This window comes from Astatotilapia calliptera, chromosome 20 (genome assembly GCF_964374335.1).
Source record: "Astatotilapia calliptera chromosome 20, fAstCal68.1, whole genome shotgun sequence".
Taxonomy (NCBI): Eukaryota; Metazoa; Chordata; class Actinopteri; order Cichliformes; family Cichlidae; genus Astatotilapia; species Astatotilapia calliptera.
In genome coordinates this window covers 25,191,666-25,209,894 of record NC_137441.1, presented here as the reverse complement: position 1 = coordinate 25,209,894, position 18,229 = coordinate 25,191,666, and the positions used below count along the sequence as shown (strand labels likewise).

Sequence of the window (18,229 nt, the reverse complement as noted above, 5' to 3'; positions counted from 1 at the left end):
CTGGTGTGGCCTCTTCAGGGACTCCAGGATGGCCAGCTCCACCGCCGATGGACCGTCCCTCATCTGCCTCGGAGCCGTCCTCCTCTGTGGGCCTGTAAAACAGCACAAAACACAAAGAAATGAGAAGGCTGCTACTAGATTTTAATTTCAACATTGAAAAAAAAACAAAAACAATAACAGGATATAATCAGATTGGTTGTAGATATTTAGTAAAGGTGATCACAAGGGAATCCCACCGACTAAAAAGGTATCAGTGCTTGCTGTACATATCTGTGGGTGCAGCAGCAGGAGCTCAGGGACTGGGGATGCTCTGCTGCAGAATCAGTTGGTTCTATCAATACAGTATTAAATGTTAACAGGTTGGATATAATAATCGTAGAGTAGACAGTGGTCCCTCATTTATTGCAGGGGTTCTCAGAATAACTAGCCCCTGGTCACAGTTCTCACAATTGATTCTCAAAGTGCAAACCTTTGTAGATTGCAAAACGTAAAAGTATTATTATGCCGCGGTTTGTCTTCATCTGCCCGCCACTTTCGTGCGCCTTTTTCCCTCACGGTGCAGGTGTCTATTTCCGAATGAGGCTCATAGTTATGGGTGTTTTTGTGCTGTTTTTTCTATTGGACGCGATGGTTATCAAAACCAAACGTGATAAATTTGGCAAGCGCAGGAGATTTGTCAATCAGGCTGCAGAATGCAATGCTGTACTGTGCAATAAAAAATCAGCGAAAAAGCAAAGCAGTGACGGATGAACAGCGGGACCACTGTGTGCTGTTTATTAATAAACAATAAAATATATTCCTAAATGACAACATGCATAAAAGCAGAACGGTATTTGTACGTCAGTGGGAAAATAGCGGTGGCTTGCTAGCTTTTGTGCGGCTTCCCGGGTCAGTGAAAACTTTCAAAAGAGAAATGAATGAACTTACCAGGTTGCCCGATCTCTTCACATATCTTCCTCCTAGCTCGGTCCTTTTTATTCCTGTCTCGGTACTGAAAGCAGCTGGTGTTGTACAGCTCCGAGTTGTTTGCTACCGCATTGATTAGCCTTCCCCTCCATTGAAGTATGAAAGGCTTTGGCTGGATCTGCCCCTTTGACCTAGGTAACAGCCACGTCACCAGGCTCCTGATTGGTTGTCGCGGCGCGATTTGACGCTGGAGTTCAGATTTTTCCAACTCAAGCGGTAGACGCGAAACGCGCGTATGCACAAAATGCAACACAAAAACTCACGCGCGTGGTTTTATTCGCGAGTCAAACGCGCCAGACGCGCTACACTGACGCGCGTTTCACGCGTTTTCGCGACGCAAATCTGCTTCCGAATTTTCGCGGGACCCGCAATCGCGCGTCATCGCGCCTTTCCATTGACTTTACATGTAAACCTGACGCTCTATTCGCGTCCATCGCGTTCGGTGTGAACACACCGTAAATCTATTTGGAGTATCGATATCATTCTTTCACCGTAAGAGACAGCAGGCTTTGGTGAACAGTCATGGAAATTTTCAGGTCTCTGTGGAAATCCAACAAAAAGTTATGACGAGAGAAAAAAGTGGTTCATTTCCAGAGTTTGAAATCTGAAGAAATCTGAGCGAAGGACGAATTTCCTACCCTCAAACAAGTCCAACTCATTTCAGAATGGTAATAAAAAAAAAAGCTGGAAAAAGCTGAAAATTTAAATAGTTAAAAGCTGAAATGTGAATAGTTTATTTTTGTATTATATGATTTATTTATTACATTTTATGTGGAGTGAAAAAATAAAGGTATATTTACAGTGGCCCCTACAGACAAAGCACATACAAACTTCAAATCACGTACGAACTCTGAAGCACGTACAAACTCCAAAACACGTAAAAACACGTACAAACTCCAAAACACGTACAAAAAACTCAGAAGCACATAAAAACTCAAAACACGTACAAAAGACAACAGAAGTGCTCCAGGATGCTGGGCGCAGTGTTGAGCTTTTGTTACCTAGTGGCTACACAAGCCAGCAAGTACCAAGACCGGATTTGGTGTGTGGTAGTAACAGGTAAATGAACTTTTTTTTAAATTATTTGAGTGCCTGTGTATAAATACACAAACAATACACACATGCTTTCAATTGTGTAATTTAAGTGATCTAGTAGCTCTGCTTTGGAAGTTCAGTTCATGCTAGAAATGTGTTTCGGAGTTTGTACGTGTTTTGTCTCTAGGGGCCACCGCATATATTTATATATAAACATATACAAATAAAACCACTTTTTTTAACGTTAGTAATTCCTTTTGTGCATAATTTTATATTATTGTTAATAATAAATTAATTAAAGCAACAAAACAACCTGAAGAGCCGGTTCGGAGCCGAAAGAGCCGGCTCTTTTTAGTGAGCCGAACCGAAAGAGCCGGATCTCTAAAAAGAGCCGGAAATCCCATCACTATTTTGAACAAACTCTCCATTGACTTTTCCTGCGAAAATGCAGTGTGGATGCTTTAAAGCTGAAGCTGTATGCAAAAACTAGCTGAAAAAGCTGAAAAGTTGCAGAAATTGTACAAACTTTGCAGAAGCAAAGGAACTTTGCTAAAATGGAATAACTTAGCAGAACTGCAATATCTTAGAGGAAACATAATAGTTGGCAGAAATACAATAGCATAGCAGAACTTAGCAGAAATATTGTAACTTACCAGAAACATGATAACTTCTCAAAAATACAAGAATTTAGGAGAAATGGTATAAGATAACAGAAAGAATATATTTAGCCAAAAATACTTAAGCATGGCTGATGGCTAAAGAACCAAATGGGACAGGCCAAAAAACAAAACAAAAAAACCCCCAGATAATAAATATTTGAGTCAAAAGAAATTGAAATTGGATTCATCACTCAACCTGCTCCAACTAACGTCCAGTCCAGTTTGTGTGTAATTTTGGTTACTTATCCTTTTGTCCCTATTTCCCTTTATTAGGAATGGCTTCTTGAATGCCACCATTCCACTGAGACTATTTCTTCAGCAAGTAGTAGTAGATCAAGTGATCAGCCAGATCCATCTCTCATCTAGTGTGTCAGTGTCTCCGATTCTGTCTGTCTGTTCTATTATTTTATATATGTAGATACAGTACTGTTTTGTCTCTTGTGGTGTGTGCCTTTTTATGCTTAACTGATTTATATATGACGGTGGCCGAACAGTTGCCTAACAAACAAGAGACTTTGTTATGGTTTGAAAGGTCTTCAAAAACCCCGGAGAGCAACTCCACCAGAACATCTCCTTGGAAGCAAAATGTAATGAGGGGTGGCTCCCCACTGTTTTCACAGTACTGTATATTTTATTGATTGATTGATTAACTGCAAATATCCATTCCAAATATCATTAATGGTATAAAGCAGCGGTCTCCAACCTTTTTGGCGCCACGGACCGGTTTATGCCCGACAATATTTTCATGGACCGGCCTTTAAGGTGTCGCAGATAAATACAACAAAATAAAACCAGTACCGTTACCGAAAAAAAGAAAATTTATTCATAACACACGTGAAAAGACCCAGGAAAACCAAGTAAACGATAAAAACGATAACAAAATAACGCTGAAAACCTATAAAAACCCTGAAAACTATACATTTCACACCTGAGCCTCAACTCTCGCGGCCCGGTACCAAACAACTCACGGACCGGTACCTGTCCGAGGCCCGGGGGTTGGGGACCGCTGGTATAAAGTTTGCATATGGATCTTTAACAGACCAACAACAGCTCAGGACAGTTTGTGGAACAGAAACAACATGTAATCTATTGCTTGTGATTCTGGATACTGTTCTCGTGCATACTGATTCATATCGGTTTACTTGAAATTAATATTTTCAAATAAAATGAGGAAAGAAAAAGGAAAAAAAAAATACTTAAGCATTACAGAAACACTATGATTTAGAAAAATAGTACAACAGAGCAGAAATACTGTGATTTACCATAGACACTGTGATGAACTATGAATATTGTAATTTTAAATCACTACTATGTTTTAGCACAAATACTATAATTTGACAGAAATACTATCATTTGGCAGAAATACTATGTTTCAGCACAAATACTCTGGTTTAGCACAAATATTATAACACAGCAGAAATACAATTATATAGCAGAAATGCTATATTTAGAAAGAAAAATATAATATAGTAGAAATAGTATGATTGAGCAGAAATACTACAATATAGCATAATAACAATGATTTAGAACAAATACTATGATTGAGCAGAATAGTAATAACTTAAGTGAAAATACTGGAAAAGTAAGATGACAAGCTGAAAAAAAAAAACGGAACATGGTTGAGTTCCCTCAAAACTAATTGTTGTTCACTTGTGAAAAAAAAAAAAAGAAATAAAAATAAATTTAAAAAACAAGAAGGAACAGCCAACAGATACACACAAAATCAAATATGAATACAAAAATGCACAGAGAGAGAGACACACGGAGGGTCTATGCCAGTCAACCAGTCTGAATATATTATATTTTTTTCCAACAATGAGATGCTGCCCTAAAGAGGGTCTCTCTCTCTCTCTCTCTCTCTCGCACACACACACACACACACAGGGAGAGAGAAGCATGTTTTCAGTCAAGCAGCCTGGGAGCTGCTAAATTTGAATCCACCAATCAGAGAGGCTGTGTACTTTTTCCCGCCAAAACAGGTGCACACACGCAGCACAGAGACAGGATTTTTGCAGTCTATTTCTCATAGTGAGGATTCCCCTCAAACAAATGACCATAATTTCCTAACTGTAGGGGCTACAACGGTCATTCTTACACCGTTTTGTTCAGAAGAGATGGGGGAATCTTAAAGTGTTGACAATTTATCATTAAAATATGAATTATTAAAGATATTTGACTTCTAATGCACCATAACTGAGTAGAGCAAAGCAAAAACTGCCTTGACTTGCCCTCAAACAACGCTTTCTAACTCTAAAGAAGATAAATGTGTCTCCTGCCAAAAAATTACATGCAGCTTCTCACGTTTCATTTTGGCTATTATTTTGCCCCTTTTAATCGGATTATGTAGCCCATTTACGTTCAACGTGATTATTTTACTTTCCGGATGATGCATACGACTTTTTCAGGCTGTGGTCCCTTGTGCAACATCACCCATGCCGACCAGAACATAAACAAGAACAACAAACAAGTAATCCCAAAAAACAAAATCAAAGACTTCCAAGTCCGAAGTTCAGGTGAAACCTCGAGTTGAGAGGAAATCCTCGGTCCAGACGAGGGCCTCTCTCCAGTGTCAGGGAAAATACCCAGCACCAGTATCATTGTTTTATTACGTCCGAATTGCCCAACCGGTACAAAGTTCCTTCTTTAACAAGCTTAGGGAGTAACTACGAAAAAAGACTCTTCACAGGATATTTGGAGAGCAGAGCTAGAGATGTAATTTGAACATTCAAAAGCCTGAATATATTCGACCCAGATAATAAAAGTAAAATAATCACTTTAGTTAGGGTCATATATGGAATACGTGATGAACTGGTAGAAATAGTAACGGTAAGAATCCCCCCCCCCTTAGATATTGAGTTCAGCTTAAACTGTCATGTGCAAAACCGATTTCGAGTTATTGGTAGATTTGCTGAGGAGTAATATTTCAACCTCCTCTCTGCATGAGAGCAGGATACCTCACTGCAAAGCTCCAGAGGGGATGTGGAGTAGTGATGGGTCGTTCGCGAACGAAATGGCTCTTAGAGCCGGCTCTTTGACGTGAACGACGCAAGCCGGCTCCTTATCGCGAGCCGTCACGTGGGGTTTTTTTTTTTTCTTTCTCTCACCCTCTCTCTCTCTCTCGCACTTTTTTCCCGCTTCACTTCGCACCTGAGCCTTGTGCTTTATGCTGGGCAGAGGGGGGAGGGGCGGTAGTTACACTCAGTAGCACAGGAACAGAGCCAGAGGGAGAGAGAGAGAAAGAGAGCCAGGGACAACAACGTCACATTAGAAAGGTATAGTAATCATCCACAACTATTTTCGGTTGCAGATGATAAAGGATTCAGAAAGTTTATTCATGCAGGCCCATATGACAGAGAATATGCATCTTCTTTTTGAAAACAAAAAGAAGATGCATATTATAATTTATATAATTTATATTTAATTGTGTTGTGGTTTGCAGTGTTTTGTGTTGTTTTCACTTTAAATTTGTAAAAGGAAAAAGCTGGAAATTTAAATAGTTAAAAGTTGAAATGTGAATAGTTGATTTTTGTATTATATGATTTATTTATTACATTTTATGTGGAGTGAAAAAATAAAAGTATATTTACAGTGGCCCCTACAGACAAAGCACATACAAACTTCAAATCACGTACGAACTCTGAAGCATGTACAAACTCCAAAACACGTAAAAACACGTACAAACTCCAAAACACGTAAAAACTCCAAAACACGTAAAAACACGTACAAACTCCGAAGCACGTAAAAACTCAGAAGCATATAAAAACTCAGAAGCACATAAAAACTCAAAACACGTACAAAAGACAACAGAAGTGCTCCAGGATGCTGGGCACAGTGTTGAGCCTTTGTTATCTTGTGGCTACACAAGCCAGCAAGTACCAACGACCGGATTTGGTGTGTGGTAGTAACAGGTAAATGAACTTTTTTTTAAATTATTTGAATATATATGAGTGCCTGTGTATAAATACACAAACAATACACACATGCTTTCAATTGTGTAATTTAAGTGATCTAGTAGCTCTGCTTTGGAAGTTCAGTTCATGCTAGAAATGTGTTTTGGAGTTTGTACGTGTTTTGTCTCTAGGGGCCACCGCATATATTTATATATAAACATATACAAATAAAACCACTTTTTTTAACGTTAGTAATTCCTTTTGTGCATAATTTTATATTATTGTTAATAATAAATTAATTAAAGCAACAAAACAACCTGAAGAGCCGGTTCGGAGCCGAAAGAGCCGGCTCTTTTTAGTGAGCCGAACCGAAAGAGCCGGATCTCTAAAAAAAGCCGGAAATCCCATCACTAATGTGGAGACCCTCTTGTTTTCACTCGCAGGAGTCGGATGTTCCCGGAGGGGCCCGGTGGAAGCTCCGTAGCTTCTCTCTTATTCTCCGCCGATCCACCGCCTTTCTGCTGCGACCTGCGCCAGCCCTCTCCCACGCTGCTGGACTCTGCTGTTTCGGTGCCGTGGGGCCTGGTTCCTTGATTTCATCCAGGCAGAATCCTCTCTTCTTCAGGTCTTCGGCTGCCTCTGTCGCGTTCTCATAGAGTTTGGTGCCGCTATCGAAAAACACCCTCAGCTTCGCTGGATGTGGCGTTTGGAAGCGGAGTCCCTTGGCTTTGAGCTCTCTCAGGATCCCCACGTACGCCTTTTTCCTAAGGATGTCTGGGGGGTAATCTTGGTCAAAGTAAATCCTTTTCCCGTCATAGCGGACATCCTTCTTTCTCCACGCTGAATGCAGTACCATCTCTTTTATTCTATACTCCAGAAAGCACAGCACCAGTGATCTAGGCGGAGCGCCTTCTTGGGGCTTTGGGGCGAGTGCCCGGTGGCAGCGCTGGATTCCGAGGTTTTTGTCTGAATATTCTTCTAAGGGGATTATTTCCAACCGGCGGGGAGCCGAAACTTTCAGGCAGCCATTTGCTACCGCGCCAAAACCGGAACAGACATATTTGATTTAACCAAAATATATTTCTGTGTAAGAACAGTTAAAAAGTGTACAAATAACAAACTTCAACAAAATAAAACTATAATATTTTTTAAATATAGTAAAACAGAATTTCTTATTACCAGAAATGCAAAGTGTTCTTCAACTTTTAGTCTGGAATCTATGCTTAATGAAAAACTGCAGGGCTATTTAGACAACAGTGTGCATACCTGTTCAGCACCCTTGCAATTCCAAAGTCTCCAAGCTGAACTGTTCCATCTTTTGTCAAAAAGATGTTCTACACAAGCATTATGAGAACACATGTAAATAATCCAATACATGCAAACAAACAACTTATCACTTAAAGGGAATCTTGTGATTTATGAAAAAAAATACCTGTGATTTTATGTCTCTGTGGAGAATTTTTCGATCGTGTACATGCTTGAGCGCTAGGCAGATCTGCACAAACCAATCTAGGATCTCAAAAAGGGAGACTACAGTAAACCATATGTATTGTGATCAGTTTAACCAAATATCTGTATACTGTTTGCACAGTGACTGCCTTGAGTAGTTGCTGGCTTACTTGTGCTTCTGAGAACAGTACCCCTTTCTGAGAGTTGATCTTTTTGAATAGGTCTCCACCCTCGCAGTAGTCCATCACAATATACAGGCAGCCACCCTCTGGGAAAAAAATACAAATAAAAAAAAAAAACTTATAGTATGTAGTTATCACACAGTGCACATTTGATAATATTTTCTTCACATAAACAGATAGCAAGGAGACATTGAACAGAGAGAAAAGAAAGGAAAAAGAGACTTTTAAAAAGCCTCACACAGCCAGCCTGCAGCCAGCAGCACTTTAATTACTTCAGACAGTTTCTTACGTCCCTGTTTTCAACTTTAACTCGTGGATCACAGCTGATCCGGATATGGAGCGGCGGAGCTCCCCTCAGACGCTACTAGTCGTTCTCTGATTCGGCAACGCGTAATCTACCCTGTCTATTGATACTGAATTTCAAACTCATTAAATGCACGCTCGCAGAAGGAAGAAAATGCCCTCTCTGCCTTCTGTACATTACCAAGCATCTAAATCTAAGGAAACACCAGAACAAAAAGCTAGGTAAGTCTGACCGTCTTATTTCTGCAGCCACTGCAAAACCACAAGGTGTTTCTTCCGTTTCACCACAACATATACATTTCATGTTAAGAAGATCCCCTGTACGTGAATATTAAATTTGGCACAATCCAGAAATGAGCATGCCTTTCTCTAGATACGGATGAAACTACTACAGCCCCTGCAGCATTATTATCAAAATTACTTCAACACATAAACCTTGACTTGCTTCAAACTCAGTTTACTGTGCCCCTCAAGCTCACAGCTGGCTTGAGTCTGTTAAATCACATGTCAACTCCTCGGACCTCTGCGTCCGGTATTACTCTTTTCTCACAAATAAGTGTCTCTCAAAATGATCCTCTGATCATAACCTATTTTAAAACCAAGGTCCCAAGTCTTGGTAGATGGTCAATCTCTAGTACGGCCACGCTCACAGTATTTTATTATCAGACTTCTCACTTTTAATAATCAGCTCACTTCACTACAAAACCTCAGGCTCACAGCTTTGCCTGAGTTTCTCTTCAATCATATATCAACACCTCGGACCTTCTTGTCCGGTATTTATTCTCAACACATGTCACAATTTCTCTGAGCTTCTGTCTGGCATTTACTCTTAAAACATGTATTTATTAAGTGTCTCTCAAGATGATCACCTCTGCTATATTCTTCTGCGATCACCAAGGCTATATCTGAGGCCACAAAGTCTCAGCGGGGCCCCACCCCTAGTTTAGTACCCAGAAAACGTCTTTCCCGGGGGTGGAATCCTTCGGTTCCGTGACTTTAGACACTTCTTAATCCCTTTATTCCTTACACACAAATCAGTCTCTCTTCTCTATTTCTTCAACAATGACGTCTCAAGTTACTTTTAGCTCAGTACTGCTTTTTCCTAGTCAACCGTGAATGCAACAATTCTCTGACCACACTGTGACTCTGCCAATTCTCTCAAGTTTCACTTTCGTTGCAAATAAAGATTTTTATTTTAAACCAAACTCAAAACAGAGATCAACGGATGACCACTTGACTACTTGTTTTAGAATTATACTCCAATACAGCACAATTTCTGTTTAAGAGGTTTGTGCCTTACCTTTTTGTTCTGTGGGCCCAATAGTCAAATTGATCACCGTGACGTCTGCCGTCTGATCCACCGATCCGGCCTGAACCTTCGCCGACAACAAACACCTGAACCTCGTTCTACTGATCCTCAGTTGCCCGCATCCTCCACCAAATGTTGCGAGATCGATCAACTTTAGACCAGACAACAAACGACAGAGGCTCCGGAAAAGTGCAATCAAACGATGAGTTTTATTGTCACAGGAGAACAACCAACCGTCAGCATACGGAATGTGTTGCTCTGACAAGAATACATTGAGTTCTGGTTTTATAGGACAAAATATCACACCTACGTCAATACAGTTCAAAAATACATGAGGACAGACGGGCAAAAGTTCAACCCGTGCAGACAAGGGTACATCACGTACATATAACCTTACACCGACATATAACTTCTCCTTTCTACATTACTTGCCTTTTAAGGTAATAACTTCAGGTCTTAGCATCTCTGAGAGCTAATAATGGACCCTCGTCATTAATCACTAAGTAGTAAGTACTTTTGCAGCCAGTCTCAAACTGAAGTAGAAGACGCTTAGGCCTTCACTCAGACCTACTACTAAATTAATATGTGTATTGTAAGCGTGCATGCAATTAACCTGCTATGTTCTCATCTCCCCTCAGCATGTATCATCTGGACAGTCACGCCAGTGAAGCTTAAAACCTTCTAGAATGGAACATCAACTCTTAACCAAGCACATTCATGCATTGTGTATAAAATGAACTCAACCTGTAAAAATAGAAAGGTCAATGTAATGACAGACATATTCAATGCAATATAAACCCTGTAGGAAATATTACTGATAAATGATACTGTAAAACATGTTATTAATACATTCTTCATAAGGCAGATTATATGGTATCAATAAAAGAATCTCTGAATCTCAACATTTTCCATCTGAACCATCAGAATCGTCAGGATTGAAATGTCAACACAAAACCAATGTTGAAACAACATTGAAATACTGATGAAACCTGACACTGACATTGAAATGACATTGATTCACTGTTGTGCTGTCATCGTTGATTGTTGATCTATTTATAGTTGACAAGGTGACAACAATCACGTTGAAAAATCATCAATTTATGGTTGAGCGGGAAATTAAAGCTGCTACCACTTGGACTATTCCGCAGCACCCCTATCACATTGGTACGTCCCTCCAGGTAACCATTGTCTTGTACAGTAGAGCGGGACATTAGATTTACTCTCAGTGGAATTGACCGGAGAAGGCATCAGTTCATGCACTGCACTGGCCTGCACCACGATTAGTATAAGGTAAGAATGAATGACTTTTGTTCTATTCGTTATTTCCATGGTTGCATTTGAATAACAGTAAAAAAAACAAACAAACTTGTTAATGTAAAGTTTCGGATAAAATGTGGGAGCCCGAAATTGTGTCTACTTTCATCTTACAATCCGGCAACAAATAAATTGCACTGCGAACAAAGTCTATCAACAAAGAAAACATTTTCGTTTCATACTTTTCCGTTATATTCCCTTACAAAGCTAGCTTTAACGCTTCAAGGGTTCCTTTGTTCTTGCCGTCGCCTCGGCGCTTGACCCAGACTTTCGCTCTGTAGTTGCTTTTTAGCATAGTACTACAAAAAATTGTAAATCTGTGATATATGATTGATAAACGTAAAGGTAACTGTATAAATGTGTTCAATGACTTTGTTACTTTTAATGATTGGAGAGCACCCGCTTCGATTCGCACTCAATTCAAACTCTACGCTGCACGCTCACCTACCTTGTGTTTGCACCTTTTGTCCACACGTAAACTGCGTTTCATCAACTGAAAACTGAGATTTTTAAAGACGCCTGCCAGGGCGGATATTTTCGAAAACTCCGTTTTAGCATTTACGTGTGGACGAGGAAGACGGAGAAAACGCAGCGTCAAAGGTGTGCGCCTATTTTGATGCCACACTGTGCGCCAAGTTTTTGTCTCGGTGCCATGAATTCCTACAATGGCAGACTTAGACAAAATACTGTTAATTTTATTATCTTCAGTGTTTAAATGCTTACATATACACACGTTGTATGTTAAAAAAAAAAAAAAAAGAGTTTGTTTTATCAGGTTTGCTTGTAATTGTTGCCTATATACATTTTAAGCTATTATTTATTATTTAGTTCAATCAATAGATCAAGTTTTGTAGTGACTATGAAATATATTGTAATTATCTGTATCCCGTTTATCCTAGACAGGGCAAAAAAGGACTCCAAATTTTAAAAAAAGATAAAAATGAAAGACTGGTGCATTGTGCAGTTCAGCACTGGTGGTACAGAAATAGTCCCTAGTTCATGGATAAATGGGGAGAAATTGTCATAGCCTCCATATCCTCCGTGAGACACATTCAGGATCCACGCCACAGTAAAGAGGAGAGTTCATCCTGGTGCAACATGGCTCACCTATGCACCAGTCCGACTTCTAATAAGCCATGGTGGGTATCATCTGGATTGGTGTTGTATAAATGTAACAATAACAAGTTTTTCGTGTCCTAATTTATGTCTGGCCATACATTGTGTTTGTACTTCCAGACACATTTCACGAAGCAGAACGCAGTCTTCAGAAATATCTAAGTGAACACTGTGATACGTCTGACCTTCAGTCCGAAGCTGAAACTCAGACCAGTCATAAAAGAAAGCACAAGTAAAACTTTTTTTATTTCACAAACATATCTTTGATTGCTAAGAATTTATGATCTTGTCTTTTATACATATCTGTGGTGCTTCCATACTGCAATATCACCACATAATATAGTCCAAAAAGTGGAAGCTTGTAAACTTTTTATAGATGCAAAGCCGTGTACACTTGTGCACTTCAAAAATTCCTTGTATAATGTACCTTCTTGCACATCTCCGTTTCCTGTGTGTGTTGTTATAAATCAAACTGTAACTTTAGGAAATAATATTCCAAAAGCACATTTGTAATTACTTATGACCGTTTTCAACTTTTTTTCTTTAGACCAAATCCCCTGTACACATATAGTGACTCAGAGGATGAGCAGCCCACAAAAAAACGGTTTCCCCAGGCCCCTCGAGTGAAAATACCAGGTAATAAAATACTGTCTGGTGTCTTTGTACATATCTGTGTGTGACACAAGGAAACTTTTGACAAGTTGTCTGTATTCTTAAATACTTAAAAAAAATTATCTTTTTCTGTCAGACCTGACGAGAGCTGTTAACGAACTCCGTGAGGAGGTCAGAGCCATCCGCAATACCGGCTGCAATCAATCGGTAGATGCTGGGGTACTGCCTCTGGATTTGCCCTTGCACAACATTGAGGAGCTAAACAATGCAGAGACAGCTCTTCAATCACAAGAGGCAAATAAGGCAATGGTAAGTATATAAAGGTTATGTACACTTTGTAACTATAAAGTGTAATAGCTGTCAGATGTGATTTAAATACATAACAACGGCCTGTTGATTAAACACACAAGCACTTGCATACACATTAAAGACATGAGACACGCTAATTCCATCTCTTAAAATGTGTCTATAGGTGAGACGCTTTGCCTTGATTGGAGGGACCACACTGGAGGTGCGAGTCCGCCGTGTAATGGCTTATGCCATTACAAACGAGCTGGCCTCGGTACTAAACTGGGCAGGGAAAAAACCAAGGACCAGACAAAGCAAAAAAGGGCATTTAAAGATACAGCGCTCTGCAAATGCATATTTGGTAAGTTTTACCGTTTTTTTGCTATATTACTTTGTCCTTCTTAATAACAAGACTTTCATGTCCGGTTAATCTGGTGTCACGGTCCTGGGTCTCCTGACCCAGCGTTTTTAGTTCTTTGTGATTTTTGTATTATCGTACTTGTGTGTGATTTATTCTATGGCTTCTAGTTTTGATCCCTTGCCCTTCATGTCTCTCTGTGTCCCCTCTGTTCTGTGTAATTGTGTGTCTTTGCATGTTTGAGTTTCTTGTTTTCTGTCACTCTGCATTGTGCATTATGTTCTCATGGTTGGTTTTTTGTTACTCTCTCTAGTCTAGTCTCTTGTGTTCCCAGCTGAGTATTTCCCTGTGTATTTTGGTTCTTAGACCTCTGCCTTATGGTTTATGTCTCTGTATTTCTTAGTTGCTGTCTCCACTGTGTCAAGTTCGCGTCTCTGTGTGATACTTCCTGTTTTACTTTGATGGTCCGTGTCTCATGTGAATGCGTCCTGCTTTGCTTGTCTCGTCAGTCCTGATTTCTCCCAGCTGTGCCCTCCTTCTGTGTCTCATTCCCCTCGTTACTTCCCAGTGTATTTAAACCCTGTGTTTCTCTGAGTCAGTGTCGCGTTGTCCCTCATGCTGTGTGTGGATCTCCCCGTGTCTCCCTGTGAGTTCTTAGTTTATGGTTTCCCAGTTTAGTCTAGTTTTGTATATTTGTTCTACCAGCAAATAAAGCTGTGTTTTGAGTTCACCTCCCCGAGTCTGTGAGTCCTGCATTTTGGGTCCAACTCCTGCCTGCCGCACAGCGATTCATGACATCTGGAGATGGAGTCTTTGGTCTTTGGCTTGTTTAGTCCTCGGGTTGTAGGACCCCATGTTTATTTTGTTTTAAAGACAGTTAACAAGAGCTTATTCATGTGCTCTAATTCACTTTTTTTGTTTGTGTGTGTGTATTTTTGTCCTAGATGGCCTGACGCAGCAGTTAGGGGCAAACTCTATGTCCGAGTTTGTCTTTGCACAAGCAGTGCAGAAATGGCTCCGATACGCCCCAGATCGTTTGGGTGGTGCAGGACGCACATCATGCATCCCCATCCCAGAGTAAAAAATTACAAACTTCTGTGAAACATATAAATGTAAATAGGAAACTGTCTTTTAATAAAGTATTTAGCAAACGAAACATGCCTATTGACCTTTTTTTGTTTAGTTTTTTCTCTGTTACATCACATGCAATGCTTTCTTATTTTAGGATATTAATATTGACATGATACATTGTGAGACATTTGGTGTTTTTTTTTTAAAGGGTGTCCAATTTGAGGAATAAGTACAATTATGTGTGTAGGTGGTTTAAGTATTGATGGAAACATGCAGTAGTTTAGTATTGGTTAAAATACCTATAAAGAGAGGTAGATTTCCAGTCATGATTTAACTGTTGTTTTAATAAAAAGCAACTGTGCGAAAGAGGTGGAAAATCAACACCATAGCTCAACAGTGTTTCAATATCAGAATCTGACATTGTTTCAATGTCAACAGTATTAGAAAATATAACGTTGAATCAATGTCAGGTTTCAACATTGATTCAACATCAAAACCTGACGTTGTTTCAACGTTAAAAAAGGGTGCAAGAGTGACGTTAGGTCAACGTCACACTTCAGCGTTGATTCAATGACATCACCTGATATTGACTCAACATTGTTTCAATGTTTCCTTGCTATCTGGGGAGCTATTTGAATGGCATTAATACCTTCAAAAGATTCCTTATACTGGACGATGTTTGGATGACTCATGTTGGCAAGAACAGCAACTTCCTTCCGAGATTCCTGCCTCTCTTTGCTGGACATCTGTCAAAGTAATGAAGAGGATGGTAACGAGATGAAGCGCACGCTGAAAAGAACATGCCAAGCTTGTGTAAAAAATATGCACAGACGCTTACTCCAGATATGCCAATCTCCTTGATGACATATTGGTGTCCATGATCTTTGGATTTGACCAGGATAGCCTTTCCAAATGAACCTTCCCCAATTTTCTTCACCTTTTCGCACTTGTCCATGTTATTGGAATGACTGGCTCCACATGCTGGATCTACAAAGACATCAAGAACATGCTAATGCTATTGCTCGGTGTAACTAGGCTTTAATCGAGGGTTCCGTGACAGAAGTTTTATAAAAGGCAAACATTTGGTAGTCTTAGTAATGACAATTGTGCGTCGTCCTGGAAATGTAATGTTAGCTCCATTGTGGACCGCTGTCAGACAGAAAATGAGACGGGCTGAGATGCAAGACACAACAACAACACAGCTGGTAGCAAAACAGCTAGCGTTCCCGTTACTTAAAAGCTAGAAGAAGATGGGAGCTTCATAAAATATTTACCTTGTGAATGTATAAAACTCTGACTGATATAATATCACCGGCTCACTGTGTAGCCGTATACGTTTCTGTGTGCCTTACCATTAGTCTTTTCTCGCTGCCTTTCTCATAGAGGTTTGGGTACCTGATACTGTCCTCGCACTCTCTATCTAACTACGGCTACATTTTTTGTACGTTTTCATTGGTCAGATGTACCAAGACCGAACATTAATTGGTGGACACGACTGTCCATCATCTTTTATTGTGGATGACGCTTACCAGTCTCCGCCCCCAATGACACCGTTGCTGTGGACATTTTCCATAGCAACCGCAAACCAACTGAGAAGCATGGAGAACGTGTAACGTTTGGCGATTAATTTAGTTAAAATGTATTTATTTTTTAGTTACTTCATCTAGTATTTTCGTATTATGTATATAAACCACAGAGCTTCGCTAAATTTAGTAACTATCCTCCTAATACCTGTATGGAGTACCGTAACTGTCAAACTGAAAGACCACAATATTGATTCAAATTATAAATTATAAATCATATTATTATATAAAAGCTACTTCTGTATTTATTATCTAATTGTCTATTCATTTATTTATAAAATATTTATAAACTTCTCCATTTTTTTATTTACTTTTAAAAGTGTTCATTATGGATAGGCTTCAAGGTTTATTGATTCCATTGTTATTGACTTCAAATATATCTTAAATCAATTATTACAGTTTGGTAATGAAAAACATAAACACCCACCATGGTGGATAACTTATTGCAGTGTGAACTTAATTTAATTGTTTGGTAAACACTAGTTTACACTGCATTTCGTTGCCCTGTACCTGTGCATGTGCAATGACAATAAAGTTGAATTCTATTCTATTCTATTCTATTAGTGCTCCTGCAGCAATTGCAGTAGTCGTTCTCTTTGGATGGTGGGTCAGACATTTAATGAAATAATTTCCCCAATTTAATCTTATTTTCACAGCATTTAGTAACATTGTTTATTTAGTGATTAATTTATTTCAGTCTTATTTTAGGTTTAGGTCTTCCGTACTTTATGTGGGCTCCGCCACATAAAAACCTGACAAAAACCTGAAAGTCATATATAAAGTATACTGTATATTTAAATAGGTATGGCATACTGGCATACTATATATTTCGGAATTTGGCTGTTTATATGAAGCAAAATGAAATTCACAAAGGTATTCTTCTTTCAAAAAAATCTAATAATAGTAGTAGTAATATCTAGTATTATTAGTAATATCGCAAACGATTAAGCATCAAAAAATACATATCTCAGTGTAAAATTCTGTTTTATTTTATTAAATTTTATTTTTTTTTAATTTGGACTAAATTCCTAAACACATTTACTGGATTTACAAGCCGCGGTGACGCGGGCGGCTCGCTCACGCCTCCTTGTTTGATTGTATCGAAGGCTGTGAGCAGATGACGCAGTGAGGTCCAGTGAACATGGCTCCTTTTCCGGACGAGGTGGATGTTTTTACTGGCGCAAAGAAAATCTTTGAATGACCTTCAGGGAACCTGAGGAACTATCGCTCAATAGTTCTATTGGATTTAATTAAGAGCGAGAAAGTCTGGCTCCTTTAAACCAAACTAAACAGGAACGAGCGGTGATGACTTTTTCACAATTTTTCAACATACTTCTGCTCAGCAAAACAAAATACTAAACAGGAGACATTAGATTGGACTAATTCTGAAATGGTGGATTTTACAAACAGTCTTTTACTTTATCTCTGTCTATTTAAATTTAAAAAATTAACCGTCTCCACTTTTCTCATTTACCTACTTGCCACTCATCTTCTTGGCGTTTATTCCCCAACCACCCCCTTCTCCTCTGGGTTAGAGGTTTCCCACTGGGAGAGTGAAACACATTTTTAACTAATCACAGCACTGCCTGAGCATAACAGTGGTAATAATTACATCCTAAAATGCGGGACATTGAAATGATAACCTTCTCACACACCATACAAACTATATTTCAGAATATACGCCTTCAACATTTAACAGAAAAATAAAACCCCTCAAAACTAATTTGAAAAACAAAGCATGAATAAGGTTACCTCAGTTGTCGACAAAATATAATTAGCTCAAACTGTATTTTAACTGTAAAGAAAAACTATGCAGCTTTTTCCATCAAATTTAAAGAAAATCTGTTGTTTTCAAATAAGTAGGAGGAAAGATTAACTGCAACATAAAAACAATGCATCATTTATAATGTGCAGGAAACTGTTCAATTATGACCAATATGTTTCTGTCAAGTATTTAGCATTTGTAGTCACAGCCAAAAAAAGACATCGTTATTGTAATGCGTGCCTAAAACTCCTTAGATCCATCACAGCTAACTTTGATTTACAAAAGCAGGAGATTCTTCAAGCAAGTCTTAATTAATTAAATTGAGCTTT

At 39.1% G+C, this 18,229-nt stretch overlaps 1 protein-coding gene and 1 long non-coding RNA gene across 2 annotated transcripts in view; both read left to right on the top strand.

Moving 5' to 3' along the window:
- LOC113013880 (uncharacterized) overlaps positions 1-18,229 on the top strand; it is a 117,744-nt gene that overhangs the window by 41,958 nt on the left and 57,557 nt on the right. The gene's annotated exons all lie outside the window — the stretch shown is intronic.
- Positions 11,929-14,637, top strand: LOC113020777 (uncharacterized). The gene is made up of 6 exons (XR_013904265.1): positions 11,929-12,246; positions 12,344-12,455; positions 12,771-12,859; positions 12,972-13,144; positions 13,308-13,484; positions 14,426-14,637. It is a non-coding gene; the product is annotated as an uncharacterized LOC113020777 (long non-coding RNA).